Below are 6,068 nucleotides of genomic sequence, written 5' to 3'. Positions count from 1 at the left end.
CAGTTATTTATTCTTACTAATAAAATTATTATTCATAATAATAATAATTTGATTAGTAATAATAGTGTCTTACTAATAAAATTATTATTCATAATTATTATTAATAGTTATTTATAATGCATATTGTTTTTTGTTGCAATTGAATTATCATTTAGTTAAACAATAATTTAAAAAAAATATTTATACAAAGTTGGTTTCTAACAGAGTTTTTCATCTTTGTTTTGGGGTATTTAATTTTTAAGCTACATTTCTCACTTACAAATGAACGACTGTTATTTTTAAAAGTGAGTATTTATCCAAACGATCAATACATTAGGTTACTTCACTTATAAATACTGTTGTTGACACCTGCTCCATGATAACAGAACGGATAGTGAAATTACTAGCCAGAAAACTGTGAGCAAGTTTTGTGCAAGACCAAGTGCAGAAGACTCCAGCATAAAGTGTGAGACTATTTTTCAGTGTGAGGCACATGACGAGATTTCACAAGCTCATTATGCACTGCTGATCGCACTTCACTGGCAGCCTGCTATACCAAAACTGGTGTGAACACAGATGTTTCTATGCGCAAATTAAAAGCAGGAGTTACTGGTTTCTCTACTGTCAAATATACACAAAGTATTCTGAGCTAGAGATGTTTTCCAGCCCCTCCAATGTGAAAACTTCTTCGCCAACTTTGTCAACAATGGGCAAGAAAGCAAACTACGAAATGGCTGTCTTTCACTGGGTTGAGATGGGTAAATATTTTCCCAGTTGTTAAGGATGAGCTAGCGAGCCAGCTATGCACTCGTTTTAATGACGGGGTTTGGATGGAGGAACTTCACCTAGTAACTTTTCCAGGCTCAACATGGCAACTCAATCATAAGTGCAAGGGTGACATTGTACACCGGCATGCCGTGAAATATTAGCATCCAGAAAAATGGACCTGCAATTATTGATCTTTATAAAGTAATCCACCAGCACTTACGGAAACCAAAGGAAATAGCTGAACAGAAAGCACTTCAAAAGACTATTTGCCTGTTGAGAATCAATATCATTGAACATAGTAGTTTTTTGCCTCTTTGCACCAGTTGTTTAAGACTTTGGGTTTGTTCTGTGAAAACCCAATCTGTCTCTTGATCTTTGCAGAAAAACACATCTGTTTCCTCTGCTCCACGTAAAACCAGTTCAGACCACATAGAATCACATTGATTGTCAGCTGAAACCTCCTCGTTCACCCTAATGATACGCACATGCACAGCTGGATATTTGAAAAAATTCACAGCCAGTGTTGGGGAAAGTTACTTTTAAAAGTAATGCATTACAATATTGCGTTACTCCCTAAAAAAGTAACAAATTGTGTTAATTAGTTACTTTTTATGAAAAGTAACTAAGTTACATTACGGCCATCTTTCACTGGGTTGAGATGGGTAAATATAAGTAATGTGTTACATTACTTTTGCGTTACTTTTTCTCATCTGGGCTGGGCTGTTTATTTGTTTGTTTTTATAACAACAAAATAGTTCTATTTTTGGCAATGTAAAGGCAGTTTCACACCAAGAGTGAAACGAATAAGCCTCAGGCTGAAGGAAATGCAAATTCATGTCTGTACAGTAGAGGGCGCAGCTCAAACAAACAAGCCTTTCAGCTGTGCTGCCATTCTAGAATACAGAAAAATTTAGTCTAGAACTACAATAACCATCATATTTACACAACACCTCTGCACTTACTCCCGATCTCTCTCAAGATGGGGACAGGAGAGGTGTCAGTCAATAAATGGGAAAACAAAGTAACGTGTTACTTGTTTGAAAAAGCAACTCAGATATTCTGTTGTAAATGTAAAATGTAAAAGTAATCCGTTACTTCACTAGTTACTTGAAAAAAGTAATCTGATTACGTTACTTGGAATGCATTACCCCCAACACTCTTCACAGCTGACCAAAGTGTCTGAAAATGTCCAAAAATGTAAGCGCATGATATTTTTAGTTGGAATAGGGCTACAATGTAAATATCTAAACACAAGACACATTTACTTGAAAGGGAAAATGTCTTGTTTTCTGAGAAATCTATCTAAATAATAGTAAATAAAATTGTTTAATTTTTGTTCCTTACCCCATTAACAAATTGTTTTTTTCTGGTTTTTAAGCATAAACCTCACTAAAGTTAAATTTCTCTGAAAACAAGACTAATTGTATGTTCAGACTGCCAGCAAAAATCAGATTTTTTGCATATCTAGATTTTTTTTTCAGATGATTTTTTGAAAGTCTGGACTTAAAAAAAAAAAAAAAAAAAAAAAAAAAAATCTGATTCAAAATCTGAATCCCACTAAATTTTGGAGGTGGTTTTGAAATGCAATTCCAATCATATTTTTACAGATACGGCTCAGTCTGGACACACTGCCTGCTCAAATCGGATTTCAAATTTGTGTAACTCTTAAAGTGACACACAACAATAAGGTCAAAACTGGTGATGGAAATGCCGTATTCATGCGGTATTCAAACATGTACAAAGATTTCAGCCGTGACTACAGCACGGAACATCACAATACTCCAGGTGTTATTTGGAGAGCAAGATGATGCACCTCCATTTTTCTGCATCCGTTTTGAAAGCCTCGTCACATACATGGGTATGCCTATGTCATTACCAAAGCAGCCCATGTAGATAGGTTGGTTATGTCTGGACACACAATTCATAGTGCCTGAAAAGATCTGATTTGAGAAAAAATCTGATTTGCTTGCAGTCTGAACAGCCTTAATATCTCATTTTACCTTTAAAGGTTTTTTTTTTTTTTTTCAAACATAAAACTGTTTCATAATAGCCCTTGAGTGGCCCCTCAGAGGGGGTATTGTTGATAGGCCCCCTTGGTTTGGCTGAATGAGTCACTGTTCATTGTCTTTCATGTCATCATCCAGAGGTCTTGTTCTCTGACACCCATGCTTAAAGCAAACTGAGTATCAATGAAAATCAGGTCCAGGGAGGCTACAGGAACTTGCCACTTGATGTAGTTGTCAACTAGACACCTGTCGTGATAGTAGCGTTGAGGAAAGTTACTTTTAAAAGTAATGCATTGCAATATTGTGTTACTCCCTTACTTTTTATGGAAAGTAATGCATTTCGTTACTCTTGCAATACCATTTCACATCTGGGCTGTGCTTGCTTGCTTGTTTTTTAATAACAAAAAAATATTGTTGGCTATTTTTGCCAAACATAAAGGGCCTTTCACAATAAACTGAATTGATTAAGCCTCAGGCTGACGGAAATGCAAATTCAGGCCTGTACAGTAGAGGGCGCAGCTCAAACAAACCTTTCAGCTGTGCTGCCATTCTGGATTAAAAAGGAATAAGACACAGGGGAATAAAGACAAAAAAAAATAAAAAGCAATAAAAACAAAAAAATGAAAAACAAATGTGATGTTTATCTAGAGTAATTTTTGTTTATTAGTATGGTTGAATTAGATAATAGAAGGTCAGCAGGAAAGACACTGGTTAATAAAGTGAGATTAAATACATAAAGTATATTTGTGTTATTTGACTATTAAACTATTATAGGTTTGTGTAATATTCAGAGATTGCAGTTTATTCATTTTGAGGAATACTGAATCTGTTTTTGTGCAAGTGAGATGAATAAATATTGTCAAATATTAAAGGGTTAGTTCACCCACAGTGGTTCAACCTTAATGTTACGAAGCATCGACAATACTTTTTGTGTGCAGAAAACAAACAAAAATAATGACTTTATTTAACAATTTCTTCTCTTTCATGTCAGTCTCCTATGCTGTTTACGATGTATAGACAGTGCAGCGCTTCCGGGTTAATTATTTATTTATTTATTTATTTTTGCGCACAAAAAGTATTCTTGTCGCTTCATAACATAAAGGTTGAACCACTGTAGTCACAGATGATTTTAACGATGTCTTTACTACCTTTCTGAGCTTTGAAAGAGGTAGTTGTGTTGCAGTCTTATGGATTTGGAACTTATGGATTTAATGACAGAAATGTACGTGTGGTAGAACCACACTTTATGTAAAAATTCACACGAATACTCATGAGCTCACATTGAACAATTTGTAAAAATAAATCATAATATGTTTTTCCCCTGTCTGCTTGATTAGAGGCAGTTGTGTTTTTTGTGTTTGAACAGAACGCTGTATTCTGCTGGCAGTCTCTAGGGGAGATGATCTCTTGTTATGACAGGCTATTTTGGCTCAGTATATGCCTGGCACAGCTGCAGGGATGCTCTCTGGCAAGTGTGGATACAGTGCTGGCATGATGGGGCTTTTTATTTCCCTGTGCCAAGAAGTGTGTTGGTTTGGTAGCTGCTCTTTGGCCTATCGCATGACAGGATGCTGATCTAGCCTTAATTTGTCCCTCAACACTCTAATGCAGAGCACTGATCCTGCTTTAATTTGCTTTCCATCACGGCTTGCTTTAATTTAATCCATAACGCATTAGGACCTGACCGTCGTAATCAGATATAATCAAATAGCATTTGTTGAAAATCCAGCTTAAGATGTCAAAGCCCTTAGATGTGGCATGTCTTTTTGGGATTCAAACAAAATGTAACAGGTTTTTGATAAAACATCAGGATATTATACTTTGACCTCACTATGCTGGGTTACTTGCAATGAAGCCTCATTGCATAAGACCATAGCACATTATGTCCTTAGTAAGTGGCTGGAGGCTTGCCAGACAAAACAACCAGATCCCTCCTGTCAATCTAGAGCTTTAGTGAATGAGATGGTTGCCAAGCAAAAAGATAACGCTAACACCACAGCACAATGACAGAGAAAACAAGAGCAGCCGCTCTAATGCGGAACAGCGTACGTGGTTAAATCACAATGAGGGGAATTTACAGAGATGCTGTCATGTTAATAGATGCTTTTTTAGTGTTCTAACAAGCATTCTTGAGCAATACAGCATTTGTACACATAGACACACTTTTCACTGTTATTGTTTTTTTTTCTAGTTTCAAAATGCATGTTTGAGCTGTTTTAACTGAAAGCACCTTGCACTGGCATATCTTAAAATATGTTTGTGCCATTGTTTTGTCTCAAGATGCACGCCAATAATTTTTTTTTCCCACTAAGGCATGTTTATAAAAGATACTTAAGTATCCTAATTGAAGTAAGGCCTAATCCTGGCTTAATCTAAGCCCTGTCTGTGAAACTGGGCCAGTATGTATTAAAAACTAATACTGAAATAATGTATGAGTTATTTTTTTTTTGTTAGCATTGAAGTCATGGATTTTTTTCCCCCCTCAGTTTGTGAACAATAACAACACTGACCTCTCCTTTATGTTCAACAGTGCAACCGCTGACTGTACTACGCTGTTTGCAACAAAACTGAGACACTTTGTGTTTCTCGGCCAGCCTGATATAAGATCAAAGCGTGCATCCTCCGGCGATGCATGAAAGAATCCGTGGGTAAATGTTCTATGGAAGATGATGGTGGCACTCCGTTGTGGAAAATACCACAAAAATTATGATTTATTTTGCTTCACTTTACTTCATTGCATACGAGGAATGGCAAGCCACAGGACAAAGGATTTTGCAGGGAAACCTCAATAGCCATAATGAAGGGGAGCCTTGTTTTAACATGTCATTAAAATGATTCTGCATCTTGCATCAATCTGGGGAATTACAGTCTGAGCTTGTACACTACCAGTACCCAAGTTGGCAACGACCACCAGGTGGCAATCTGTCAACAGCCCAACTTATTTTACATTAATGGAGACTAATACATTCAATAATGCGCATATGAATCAGATTCTGGGAAATGCAAGTGATTACTAGGCTAGTAATCACTAATTTCTAGTTGTCAGGCAGCCCTTTTGGTTTGTGTACTTGGCTAGTTTGATAATTGATGGGTAGTTTGCATCCAGTTTATGCCAGAAAAATATTGAATTTAGGTGTATTTTATCATCACTTACTCCATTGATTTGGTTTGGACAAAAACAGTTGATTTTTTTTTTTTTGTGTGTGTTTCAGAAGTCATACAGGTTTGAATTGACATGAGGATGAATAAATGATGACAAAATTTACTAATTTTTACCAAGGTTCCAATATACATCCTTTACAGTTAGATAAGTTA

At 36.1% G+C, this 6,068-nt stretch overlaps 2 protein-coding genes across 2 annotated transcripts in view; one reads left to right on the top strand and one right to left on the bottom strand.

Moving 5' to 3' along the window:
- The window catches only part of hivep2a (HIVEP zinc finger 2a), a 123,384-nt gene that overhangs the window by 686 nt on the left and 116,630 nt on the right, over positions 1-6,068 (top strand). The window lies entirely within an intron of this gene.
- aig1 (androgen-induced 1 (H. sapiens)) overlaps positions 1-6,068 on the bottom strand; it is a 43,869-nt gene that overhangs the window by 17,453 nt on the left and 20,348 nt on the right. The gene's annotated exons all lie outside the window — the stretch shown is intronic.

Source organism: Chanodichthys erythropterus, chromosome 4 (assembly GCF_024489055.1).
Source record: "Chanodichthys erythropterus isolate Z2021 chromosome 4, ASM2448905v1, whole genome shotgun sequence".
Classification (NCBI taxonomy): Eukaryota; Metazoa; Chordata; class Actinopteri; order Cypriniformes; family Xenocyprididae; genus Chanodichthys; species Chanodichthys erythropterus.
This window is presented reverse-complemented; position numbering and strand designations above follow the sequence as displayed.